This window comes from Microcaecilia unicolor, chromosome 6, assembly GCF_901765095.1.
Source record: "Microcaecilia unicolor chromosome 6, aMicUni1.1, whole genome shotgun sequence".
NCBI classification, from domain to species: domain Eukaryota; kingdom Metazoa; phylum Chordata; class Amphibia; order Gymnophiona; family Siphonopidae; genus Microcaecilia; species Microcaecilia unicolor.
Genome location: NC_044036.1, coordinates 241,798,040 through 241,812,449, shown reverse-complemented (window position 1 = coordinate 241,812,449; position 14,410 = coordinate 241,798,040).

Genomic DNA, 14,410 nt, shown 5'->3' with positions numbered 1-14,410 from the left:
GGCATCTCCATATCACTAACTTGGGGCTCATTTCTTTCCCAGTTACAACAATACAACAGTTAATTCATTATTTCCCCCTTTCAATTCCTGTTTTATATAGTATTCCAGTCCAGGTTTTCTGACCACCAAGTACATTCACACAGTAGTGCCTTAATATAAAAATCTATACTCTGAAACTGCAGTCTCCCTTTTCCAGTACTGCTCAGTTTTTAACAGAACTTCCTTATTATGCACCTCTACTTTATATTTCTGAGCAACCTTTTGTATCTGCAGAGGTACCCTTAAACTTTCCCTTTGTTATCACTTCCCTTCTAGAATCTGGATAAGAAAGCAAACTTCCTCAAACTAGAATCAAAGCTTCTTATGAAGCAAACTCACTGGTAGCTTCCAGAGCTGGTTTTCACCCTTTTATCCATGGGCTTTTATTTTTTTTTCCCAAAATATTTTATTAAGTTTTGAAATAAATATTAACAAAATAGTTACACAGTCAAATATGCAACTTATAACAACGTAAATATCAAGAAAGAAAAGAAAAAGCATGATTAGTGTACAGCGTTAGAGAAACAATGAATCACAAGAAAAGTATAAAGTAGTGAACAATAAAGTCTTGTAAAGAGTCCGTAAATAGTGTTCCAACGGTTCCCAAATTCTCTTTTTAGAGAGAATTGTATGCTTCTTTTCAGCTATAGAAAATTATAGCTTTTCACATTGTAAGACTGAGTTCCACCAAAAATGGAGGTTAAGCAGATGAGCTGATTTCCAATTAAGTAGAATATGCTTCTGTGCTACTGTGATTAAGATGTCCAATAATTTTGCTTGAGAAGGGGAGAGATTTCATTGCTGTGAACATGATTTGAACGATATTATCGAAGATGTTAGTTCACAGTCCAGTGAAAGGATTTTCTGTAGTATGGGCCAAATTGATTGCCAGAACTTAAACACATGTTCACACTCATATAGCATATGGATTAGAGTTCCTGTTTTTTGAGAGCAATGCCAGCATTTATCTGAAGGAATAAGAGAGGCTCTGGCTAATTTGTGAGGTGTCCAACCTGCTTATTTTCGAAGGAGAAGGCCGGCCAACTTCCGACACAAATCGGGAGATGGCCGGCCAAATCCGTATAATCGAAAGCCAATTTTGGCCAGCTTCAACTGCTTTCCGTCACAGGGCCGGCCAAAGTTAAAGGGGGCGTGTCGGAAGTGTACCAAAGGCAGGACGGGGGCGTGGTTAAGAGATGGCTGGCCTCGGCTGATAATGGAAAAAAGAAGCCTGGCTCTGACGAGCATTTGGCCGACTTTACTTGGTTCTTTTTTGTTCACGACCAAGCCTCAAAAATATGCCCTAAATGACCAGATGACCACCGGAGGGAATCGGGGTTGACCTCCCCTTACTCCCCCAGTGGTCACCAACCCCCTCCCACCCAAAAAAAATTAAAAACATTTTTTTGCCAGCCTCTATGCTGTCAGGATTGCAGGAGGTCAAAATTATTGCTGGACATACTTATATTAATATGAAATCAGTTTGACAATATTAAACCACCTTCTGACCTCTGATAAACTCTCCCCCCTCTCCTGCAGGAACCATTGAGGATGAAATGGGCCAAATGGTGCTCAGAGAGGCCTGATAGCCCTTTGGTTTCTCAATTACTCTTGATTAACATACCTTTTGTTTCATGGGGGAGCAGGGCTTCAGAGCAACCAAAGCTAGACAGTGTGGCTCCAGGACAACCTGTCAAAGTTGTCACCTTTCCTGACTTCAGAAAGTATCTGGAGTTCTGTAAAGGAAATAACTGGGAAAGATAAGTTTTTGATCTCTCTCTGCTCCTGTTCCCTCTCAGTTCTTATTAGGTATAAAGCAGAGCTCACTAGGGCTCTCTGGAGCTCTGTCTTTCTCGGTGCAGCAGAGCACAGAGCTCAGCTTGGGGTCTACTGCCCCCCTCTCTCTGTCCCCAGATACTTCTCTGTGTCCAGGGCACTAGGTCTCCCTCTTTCTTTCTCCCTGCAGCAGAGGGCACGGGACTCTGCTGGGCTGTCTTTGTTTCTTCTTCTTTCTCTGCACACCTCCATCTTTAGCCACCAGAGCACCTGGCTCTGCTCCCCCCCTTCGCAGACAAGCCCTAGTCCAAGGTTTCTTTCTTCCTATGAACAAACACCCTATCCTTTCTTTCTCCCTCCCTCTAAATACACACCCCAAGACAGCTTGTACCCTTTTTCTTGTACTAAGTGCTGTGAGCCAATACATATATGCAAATAGAATATACTTTATATATCCAAATCTGTGTGGATTGCGTATTCTTTGGGAACCCACTGCCTCTGTGAAGTGGACCCCGGGACCAACCCTAGACAACGATAGCTGACATCTGGGGAGCTCGTCTCGGTTTCAAAAAGAGGATCTCCAGCTGGGTAAGTAAGACATTGTTTTGCTTTCTGCATGTGGTGCATATGTACTTCTAGGCTTGTTAAGGGGGATGGAAAGTTGAAGTAATTTAATGCTGTGTTTGGGGCTGCTCAGAAAAACTGATAGATCTTCCAACTTTATTGGAAGGGGTACCAAGTGAAACAGTCCCACATTTGTAAACACTATATATCTGTCTTTGGTAATCACTTAATTTCCTGTCACTTTGAACTATTTCTCTACCAGCCAGTCTCTGTCTTGGTGAAAAGTCAGCTCTGCCTGACAGGGAACTGACAGTTGGCATATCTAATTTAACACCTGCCTTGCTTAATCTATATTCATTCTAAACTATCCCTCCAGTCCCTCTACTTCATAAAGAGGGCCTTTCCAAATTCAAGAGCTACACGGAGCTAGTTCCATATATGTATATCTATTAAGAAACTAGCCAGGTCCCGGTACCAATTTAAGTATTTTTCAGCAGCCTCAACCATGGACGCTTTTGATCTTAAAGAACTAAAAGTTATGGTACAGACTTATTGTAACAAAAAGGGAGGCCCATTTGAAGGAGAATTCCCAGAGGATTCCTGGTATGATATTCAAAAACAAATGGTACACCATTCCCAAGAGTTCAAAAAGAAAACTAATAAACGGAAATGCCTTTTTATACAAGGCCTGTGTAGGGGACTAATTACTTTGAAACAGCAAAAGGCAGACCTGACCACTCAGTGCACTCAGTTAACCAGGGACCTTGAGGACGCGCAGGCATGCATCTCGATGCAACGAGCACAAGTTGTGCAAGCAACAAATTCCTTCTTACATGTAAATGAACAATTGGACGAGGCTAAAACAGAATTAAAACATTTAAAAAGTAAATGTGCCTCAAAGGACCAGATTAACTCTGTGCACTGGCAGACCCCAAGTATTTCTCCCTCAGCACCGCCAGCCTATGAAACACCCTACAAGCCAGGTTTTCAATTCATAGAACCACAAAAGCACACAGAAGTGTGTGTAGTGGATTTGAGAAGTGGGGGCAAATCTAAGACTGAAAACACTGACTTAAGCACTCAAACATGCTTAGATGAGGAAACCCCAGGCACAAGCACTAACCTGAGGGACAGGGAGGATTCTGCAGACACAGAAACTGAGTCCAGTACAGACCCCAGAACACCAGTAAACTTGGTACTGTATGACTCATTAAAAGATAGTGACATTGAAAGGATAACACAGAAGGTCGGCCCTATGCCTTTTAATATGAATGAATGGTGCAAATGGGCCACTGATATTCTGATTCACTGGGGCCTAGGAAAGTATAAGAGGAAAACGTCTGACTTTGACAGACTTATGCACGTAGCTTTAGGACCCCACTATTTTAAAGTAGGCTCTCTCACCCACCCATTCCAGTTGTTGAAAAAGGGTCTTGAGCAATTATTTCGCTGTACTCAAATGCAAGCATTTAGAACACTTACACCCCTGCCAAATGACACACTAGAAGAATTTGCGCACAGATTGTGGGTGCTGGAAGCAGCATTTCGAGACCAGGAGGGTTGGCCCAAAATAGAAGATTATGGTCAGACACATCATAAAGAATTTTTGTTGGAAATCCTATCCCCCGAGATTACTAAACATCTCAGATTGTTTGCTGAGGACCCCAAAGAAACTCCTTTTGACACGCTAATGCTTAGGATTGCATCTGTATGGAAAACTCAGCCATCCCAGGTAATTACTGTGTCAGAAGCAAAGAAATGGCAAGCAGAAGGGCCCTCCCACAGCAATAGGTCAGGAAACTCAGGACAGGCCCCATGGAGAGGGCAGAGCAGAGGTAATTTTAGAAATTCCTCAGGCTACATCCCATTTCATGAACTTAAAGCACAGACAGACCAGTTGAAACAGCAACAAATTAAATGGGAACAAGATAAATATACCATGCAGCTAGAATTAGACAGAATAAAAAGTGAATTAATAGCTGCCCAGGACAAGCAAGAAAAAAAGGAATAGGGATGTCCTGATCTCCAGTGTCCAAATATCAAACAATCTGAAGTATTTTGTGCCCAGCCTGACTCCTTTCACTTACCTGAGCATGCACTTCCAGCACCTCAGGAGAGGGGAAAGGAGACAGATTCAGAATATAAATTAAAGTTTGTGGCACCCTTGATTTTGGACACGTGTGGACGCCCCAATGTGAACAGCAGGATAGGGGGTCAGGATAAATTAGCGTTGATTGACACAGGGGCTGGAATCAGTTTTACAAGCAGGGTTTCTCCCACTTCAGACCAGGAAAATGTGCAAACATATAAAATCCAAGGGGTCAATGACACAGTTACCAACTGTGTGGCTATCCCAGTTAAATGGGGTATCCCGGTGCAGATGCAGAGGGAACATGATGATGAAATTTTGGAAACCAATGCAGTCACTATAGTAAGCACAGAAAAGGAAATAATTGGAATTGATGTCCTCAACCAGTTAAATTTGGTAGTGGATATGGCTAATCTTACCTTGTGGCAATGTATTGGATCTCCAAAAATGTCTACAGTTTTGGTGCACGAAGCAATTCCCATGCATTTGGCCACACAATGCACAAAAGCTGACCAACAGTATGATCTGAGTGTAATTCCCACAGAGGTTATAGACATCCCTGTCTGGGCCCAAGACAAACTAGAATGTGGCAGAATGTCCACAGAAATCCTGTTAGAAGGGGAGGATCCTCCGCCACAAAAGCAATATCCAGTACCTCATCAGGCGATAGAACCCATAGCTAAGATTATACAGGTACTGGAAGAGAGGGGCATAATTAGACCGATCTCTTCTACATGCAACTCTCCAGCATGGCCAATAGTTAAACCAGGAGGCTCCTTTAGACTGACCATAGATTTCCGCGCCCTAAATCAAGTATCAAAATCTGTGGTACCGGTTGTAGCCTCATACCCGGAAATGATCTCTAAATTAAACCCCAACTGTAAATTTTTTTCTGTCCTAGACATTTCAAATGGGTTTTGGAGCCTGCCCCTGGCCCCAGAATGCCAGTACAAAACAGCATTCCAGTGGCTAAATAAACAGTACGCATGGACTGTGTTACCCCAGGGTTATAAGGATTCTCCATCCATTTTCCACAAATACATGCAGGAAGCCCTAGCTCAGGTGTCTTGTAGAGACAATATAATCCAATATGTTGATGACATTTTAATTCAATCTGAAACTGAATCTGACCACTGGGCCCAGGTAAGAGAGATTTTAAAAGCTCTTTTGAAAGCTGGACTTAAAGTAAATCCGGCCAAAGCTCAGCTGTGTAAACCACAGGTTTCCTTTCTAGGAGTCACTATTGGCCAGGAAGGGAAATCCATAGATTCTCAGAGAATAGATCTCATACAGAAATTACCTTTGCCTACAGACCAGAAATCCCTCCAATCATTTCTAGGGCTTACAGGGTTCTGCCGGGATTTTATGCACAACTATGCTGAAGTGGCTGCTCCACTATACTCCCTGCTTAAACGTAAAGAATATGTTTGGGAGGCAGAACACACAGAGGCAGTGACTAAACTCAAGCAGACTTTAACTTCTGCTCCTGTCCTTGCTCCCCCAGATCACAAGCAGAATTTTTTCCTATACCCAGTGGTTGGTGAGAACAGTATAGGAGCTGCCCTCACACAGCGCTTAGGAGGGACAGACAGGCCAATTGCTTTCTTTTCCAGAGTTCTCACTTCTCCAGAACTTAAAATGGGAACCTGTGAAAAACATGTTCTGGCTGCATATACTGCTATGCAAAAGTTTACATACATTATTGGGGCTCAAACCACTTACATATGTAGCCACCACACCCCCCTTAAATTAATTGTGGAGGGCAAGTTGGCTTGTAGTAGAATTAGGACAGAGAGAATAGTCCATTGGACCCTGATGTTGCAGGCACAGAATGTGAAATTTGAATTACTGAAAGAGCCTAAGGTGCAGGTTGCAGGGATCTTACTGGAGGAACAGCCTCATGACTGTCAGTCTTCACCCAGTACCCCCAATCATTTGATATTTAAAGAACTAGTACTGGATAGAATATCCCCTTTTCTTCCTACAGTATATATTGATGGCAGTAGCCAATGTGAGGGAGGAAGGAGATTAGCAGGGTTTGCAATTGTACAACTGGGCCCAGATAACAAAGTAATCCTGCAAAGGCAGTACTCCTGTGGGTCAGCCTCAGCACAATACTGTGAACTGGCTGCCTTTGTGGCCTGTTTGCAGCATTATCAAGACTCTCACCCTGAAATACAGATAATCTTAGATTCAGATTATGTATTCAGAAGTGCCATTGCATTGCTGCCATGGTGGTTAAGCCACAACTTTAAATCCACAGATGGGTCCATGGTAAAACATTCAACACTATGGGCTATGGCACAAGAACTCAGTGAAAAATTTCAGAAAGTTCATTTAGTGAAGGTGAAAGCACACAGAAAGAAAGGCCCTTTAGTGAAAGGAAACACTCTAGCGGATTCACTAGCGAAGGAAGCATGTCATGTAGGCCCTATATGGCCCTGGTATGAACAGACACGGATGGTAGCCACGGCCACACGGTCCACTGATTATGATCAGGTGGTACCACCAGATTATTTCAGTACACTGCAGGAGAATGACGCAGAGCTTTCCAATCTGAAGCAGCTAGTGCAACAAACCCCAGATAACACTTACCAGCATACACCCTTTCTCACACTCACTATACAGAAAGACATGCTGTGTGTGAAGAAGGAGGAAGGATTGGTTATAGCTATCCCCAGAGCGCAAGGGAAAGATTGGATGCATTGGGTTCATGGAGCAGGTCCCATGGGGCACCCTAAAACTGAAGAGATGTTGGTAACTCTAAATATGTTGGTCTGGTGGCCAGAAATGAAACATGATATACAGGATCATGTGGCCTCCTGTGTGATTTGTGCTTCATTTGGGAGACAACCTAAAAAGAAAAGGGGACAGCTGATGAGAGCGCCACCACGGGGACCATTTGAGAGACTACAGATAGATCATGTGGGCCCTCTCCCTTTAACAGCTAGGAAAAACAGATTTTTACTCACAGTAGTGGACTCCTTTTCCCACTGGGTAGAAGCTTTTCCTGTATCAGATCAAACTGCTAGAACCACAGCTGAGGTACTAACTATGCAATTTTTTACACGTTGGGGAATTCCTAAGACTATTGAATCTGATAATGGTCCTGCTTTTGTTTCTCAGCTAGTCAAGGAATTGTTTGATTTTCTAGGCATAGAACAGCAATTGCACATTTCATACCATCCCCAAGCAGCGGGGCAGGTAGAACGTATGAATCAAACAATCAAATCACATCTCAGCCCTATGCTGAATCTGACAGGGAAAAATTGGGATCAGGCCCTCCCTTTGGTCCTTATGCGTATCAGAGCCAATGTCTGTAAGTCCACAGGTTTTGCCCCATATGAAGCCTTAATGGGAAGGCCAATGCCTCGATGGGAAAACCTGTTACACCCTTTTCTCCCGGAGGATCAGACTGTAGTTCTTGCAAATGAGTGGATGAAATCCCTGCAAGAACACCTAAAAGAAATCCAGACCACTGTGCTGGCAAACACAGAAAAGTCTAGGGATTATCTGCAGGAGGGGCATGCCAAAGATTCTGATTTGCGACCACTCAAAGTGGGGAGTAAGGTCATGCTCCTAAACCCTAGACCAAACCTCCCCTTTGGCACAGCAAAGTGGGATGGACCATACTTGGTTACAGATGCACTAGGCCCAAGCCTATATCAGATCCTAAGGCCAGACAACCAGCGATGTTGGAAACACATCACTCAGTTGAAACCTTATGGATAATTAGGGGTTACCAGTTTTGTTCTCAGATTCCACCTGAAAACAGCACAGACGACTGATTCCTGAAAACAGCACAGACGACTGACTCCTGAAAACAGCACAGTCGCTGCCCTCTGAACAAAAGATGTTTGAAGAGTGGTAACTATAATAGCTACTCATAATGTATAGTATATGTATAGTTGATACAAGCATTCAATAGTGATAATAATACTTAGTAAACATTAGTAAACATAAGTAAGTAAGTTAGTTAGTATACTTTAATAATCAGTGTCCTTCTAGTATGGCACATTTTCTGTTTAGTGTGATATGTGTTCTCCTTTACCCAAGTCTCATTACAGGAACTATCGTCCGAATATGCACAATTGGTTGGACCAATTGCACAGATGGGGTATATCGCTATCAAGAAATACCCCCACCATTCCCTGAAGGAAAAGACCTGGTTATCCTGAGTTTCTGCTCGGTGCAAGACAGACCAGTCTACTATTCCCTGAACATCACGCACGCGAAGTGGACTCCACCAATTTCCACTTCCCTAGACAGAACACAAGAATTGATTGCACCCCCAGATAAATACTTTCTAGGCCCTCCTGCCTTGATTCTATACAATATCTCCTGTCAGGATAAAGGGACTTGGCAGATCACTTATATGTGGATTCAAAGTAATCAACAGCACATTACTGAGACTTCTTTCTTTTTTGATGTACTTTGTTTACCTACCACTCCTCCCCCCACCTCCCCTACCACTCCAGTTCCTCCTATTCTGTACCTCTCAGATATTAATTTGTTCCAGGAGGGGAAACCATTTCAGATTAAATACGATGCACCCCATGATGTTTTATATGATGTAGAATACCACTTTCTTACTTGGCATCTGTATCCTAAAGTATTTCTAGTCACTACCAAATATCCAAACTGCTCTCAATTTGTTGCCAACCACATACATATGCTTAATACATGGTTGGATATGCAGTCAGCCACACCCCCAGTCAATCCCTCTAGATACAAGCGGGAATTATTGGACACTATTTTAGGGGGCACAGGAACTGTACTGGGAGCCCTTAATACAATTGATATGGAAGTGCTCCGGAATAAGATGGGATCCACAGCACAACATGCTTCTGAAGGGTTTACATCACAACATATTATTAATGAGGCTTCAGCTAAACTATCTAATGTAATTGTAGATACATTTGCTCTTATATCACCCATTATAGAACAGAAAATTGTGACTCTAGCACATGAAGAATACAGGTTGGGAAAGAATATTTCATGGGCTATGGCCTGTGATCAAATACAGATCGAGCTTATTACTATCTTAAAGGAAATTCTAATCACGTCTAAGTTAGGCCACTGGCCACCATCTCTTGTTCAGATGGCTAGCACCAAATTACCAGAATTTGCTATAGCTCACCTTGATTGGTGGACGGTTAGTGTTCCAATCTGTTCACAACAAGGATGCTCTATCTGTACTTTGGTCCCATGGTCAGGACAACATACAGTTATTTACCCGGTAGTTAATATTGGTGTGCAAATTAATAATGTGATAATGTATCCTCTGGACCATCTCGCATGGGTGCAGCCCCTGGGCAATGACTGGACATCATTCAGACCAATGGACCCTAGCCTGTGCCAGCGGACACCCTTTCATTTCCAGTGTGAACCTCATCAGTTTAAAGAGAGTGACAGCTCCTGCTGGAACAATTCATCCTCCTGTACTCTGACTGCTGAACTTTTGTATTCACCCACTGTCTCACATAGGGTGTACTACCTTGGAGCTGGACACTTTTGTTTTAATCTGTTCTTTCCTCAAAATATTTCCTTTTCCATTGCTCCCCAAGTACATGACATCCGCCTCCCTAAGAACACTGTGCTGTACAGTTCGAACTATTTACAGAACAATACTTGGTGCAGTCATACACCCCTGGTGTCCATCACCATTAATGAGACAACATATTCTGCACCTCTGGTTACCAATGACTCTATTGACATTCCAGATTTTATTCCATACGCTGTACATCCACTCCCTCTGGGCATGGGAGAAGAGACTTTCCACAAAATACTGAACTTTACTGAACTCCATGCCTATATGGACCATTTGAAAACAACCTCCACAGAAGTGAATCATACCATCACTTATGAGAATGGACAAATTAGACAAACTGTTCAAAATTTGGTACAAGACTCCCATGTCTCAGTATGGGAACTATTCTTTGGATATTCACCTACTGCTGATCATGTCTTTAATGTTTTAATTCACCCTATCATTATTTTAACTAGTGTACAAGTATTGCTATGCATTGTTATGATTTTCATGTGTTGTAAACTTAGACATATGTACAACTCTGTGCAAAGTTTAACCTATAAAATACCCTCACCCCTATAAGGCAGCTATGCACACACAAACACACATATACACTACTTTCCTTCCCATCTGATTTTTTTTTTAAACTACTTCCTTCCCAGCATTTACATTTTTAATCTGGCATGGTAATTTGGTTTTCTTTTTTAACAGTCCCATCATCTACTTTGGAGCCACTCTAGTCTGGCAGGTTAATTTGAGCTTTGTATACCGGGCATCCTGGTACCAGTAGGCCTTAACCTCCCAAATGCCTGCATCCCTTATGCACTGTCCATTCTGCTCTAAGACGGGTAAGGTGGCATATTAAGGACTGCCCAACCTAAGACACGAGGTTTGGACTCATATTGGGATTTAAACATCTCACTGCTGTGGAGATATGAATGAGCAGGAACAAATATAACTGGAGGTATGAGAACAGGAATAGTCTGTCACTACAGTGACAGATCAGGTACCCAGGTTTGCTTCCATCTTGCCTCCCAAAAAAAAAAAAAAAAAAAAAAAAAAGAAAGAAAGAAAGGAAGAAAAAAGAGGTGTGGAGATGTCAGGATTGCAGGAGGTCAAAATTATTGCTGGACATACTTATATTAATATGAAATCAGTTTGACAATATTAAACCACCTTCTGACCTCTGATAAACTCTCCCCCCTCTCCTGCAGGAACCATTGAGGATGAAATGGGCCAAATGGTGCTCAGAGAGGCCTGATAGCCCTTTGGTTTCTCAATTACTCTTGATTAACATACCTTTTGTTTCATGGGGGAGCAGGGCTTCAGAGCAACCAAAGCTAGACAGTGTGGCTCCAGGACAACCTGTCAAAGTTGTCACCTTTCCTGACTTCAGAAAGTATCTGGAGTTCTGTAAAGGAAATAACTGGGAAAGATAAGTTTTTGATCTCTCTCTGCTCCTGTTCCCTCTCAGTTCTTATTAGGTATAAAGCAGAGCTCACTAGGGCTCTCTGGAGCTCTGTCTTTCTCGGTGCAGCAGAGCACAGAGCTCAGCTTGGGGTCTACTGCCCCCCTCTCTCTGTCCCCAGGTACTTCTCTGTGTCCAGGGCACTAGGTCTCCCTCTTTCTTTCTCCCTGCAGCAGAGGGCACGGGACTCTGCTGGGCTGTCTTTGTTTCTTCTTCTTTCTCTGCACACCTCCATCTTTAGCCACCAGAGCACCTGGCTCTGCTCCCCCCCTTCGCAGACAAGCCCTAGTCCAAGGTTTCTTTCTTCCTATGAACAAACACCCTATCCTTTCTTTCTCCCTCCCTCTAAATACACACCCCAAGACAGCTTGTACCCTTTTTCTTGTACTAAGTGCTGTGAGCCAATACATATATGCAAATAGAATATACTTTATATATCCAAATCTGTGTGGATTGCGTATTCTTTGGGAACCCACTGCCTCTGTGAAGTGGACCCCGGGACCAACCCTAGACAACGATAGCTGACATATGCCAGCCTCAAATGTCACACCCAGCTCCATGACAGCACTATGCAGGTCCCTGGAGCAGTTTTTAGTGGGTACTGCAGTGCTCTTCAGGCAGGCGGACCCAGGCCCATCCACCCTACCTGTTACACTTGTGGTGGTAAATGGGAGCCCTCCAAAACCCACCAGAAATCCACTGTACCCACATCTAGGTTCCCCCCTTCACCTGTAAGGGCAATGGTAGTGATGTACAGTTGTGGGAAGTGGGTTTTGCGGGGCTCAGCACACAAGGTAAGGGAGCTATGTACCTGGGATCAATTTGTGAAGTCCACTGCAGTGCCCCCTAGTGTGCCCGGTTGGTGTCCTGGCATGTGAGAGGGACCCGTGCACTACAAATGCTGGCTCCTCCCATGACCAAATGCATTGGATTTGGCTGGGTTTGAGATGGCCGCCAATAGTTTCCATTATCGTCGAAAACCAATGGCAGCCATCTCTAACGCTGGCGATCTCTAAGGGCAGGCCAAATGTTGAGATTTGGCCGGCCCCGACAGTATTATCGAAATGAAAGATGGCTGGCCATCTTGTTTCAATAATACAGTCGGGTACGCCGCTTGACGGGGCCGGCGTTAGAGATGGCTGCCCTTATAGATGGCCGGCCCCATTCAATTATGTCCCTCCAAGTGACTCTATGATACAGAAAGTACATAGATTGAAGAATTGACGCAGAAGATAGCGGCCTTAACATCTTTGCCCAGAGAGAGGACCATTGCTCTTCAACAAGTACTTGTTCAACATCCGCTTGCCATATGTTTTGAAGTGATACATTGAAGTTATAAGATGAATTTGTTAACATTTTGTAGATCTTTGTATATTCGGCTTCTCCAATTTTTTCTCAACTGACTTTTCAATTACCCTCTTTATATGATACTGCTCAGTCTCTCATGGTGGGAGGTCATACTGCATCAAAGATCTACAAAATGTTAACAAATTCATCTTGTAACTGACTCATTGTATATTCGGCTTCTCCAATTTTTTCTCAACTGACTTTTCAATTACCCTCTTTATATGATACTGCTCAATCTCTTATGGTGGGAGGTCATACTGCATCAATGAGTCAGTTGTAACCATTTGAAATAAGCAGAAGGAGACACTGAACGTTTCTGTTAGTTCAGAGAAAGTACGAAAGGATTTATTGTCCTGAAGTATATCTGAAAAGGTCCATATTCCTTTATCAATCCATTATTTCCAATAAAAAGGGAATTTGTTTATTAGAACATGAGGGTTATACCATAGTGACAAGTAAGAAGATGTTGAAAGAGGTGTAATGAGCAACTTGTCAATCACAAGAAGAGCCTTGATAGTGGCAGAGATAATGGGATCTAATTTGTATGAAGGAAAAGATGTAGAGGAAAGAAGCAATAAAGGAGTAAATGGATGCACTAAGACTTCTTCTAAAGTTAGCCAAATTGGTTTATAATCAGATTAAAGATCCAGTTGCAACCTTGCAGAGATATAAATGATTTATGATAATTGTGAAAGTCAGGAAATAATATACCACCAGAATCCTTCGTTCACTTAAGTTTTTAGTAGCTATTCTGGGTGGTTTGTTCCTCCATAAAAAACTGATTAACAGTTTATCTAGCAGAGTATAAAAAGATGGCGAGAACAAAATGGGGATCATGGAGAGAATGTAATTCACCTTAGGAGATATCATCATTTTGATGGTTTCTAAACGACCCCACCAGGATAATGAAAGAGGATGCCAAGAATGTAATACTAATTTAAGATGGGTCATAATTGTATCCGCATTGAATTGAATGGTGTCAGCTAGTGAGGGATACAAGTCTATTCCCAAATATCTATGTTTTGGTTTAGCCCATACCAACTTAAAGGAGTTCGCAATATTTATTTATTGCATTTTTATCCCACCTTTTCCCACCTAGTTGCAGGCTCAAAGTGGCTTACAGAGTGTGGTTATGACATAATCATTTCGTGTTAACAGGTACATTTCTTATAGTTTGAATGTTGGTAAGAGAAGATAAGCATAGTCGTTTCATGATGTTGAGTACAATTCTTGCTGTTTAAAGATTGGGTAGGGGAGGATAGACGGGAAGTATTAGGTAAGTTAGAGGTGAGCTGTGGTATTTGTGTGATTTGTTGAAGTGGTTTGTAGGCTATGTATTTGTCTTGTAGGCCTTTTGGAAGAGATGAGTTTTCAGAGATTTGCGGAAGTTAGTTAATTCGTTGATAGCTTTCAGGTCTGTAGGTAGATCATTCCATAGCTGTGTGCTCAGGTAGGAGAAAGTGGAGGCGTGTGTCAGTTTGTATTTCATTCCTTTGCAGTTGGGGAAGTGCAGATTGAGATATTTGCGGGATGATTTCAGGGTTAGCATAGGAATTAAGTGGTAAAAGCTCCGTCTTTTGCTGATTAACTTTGTAAT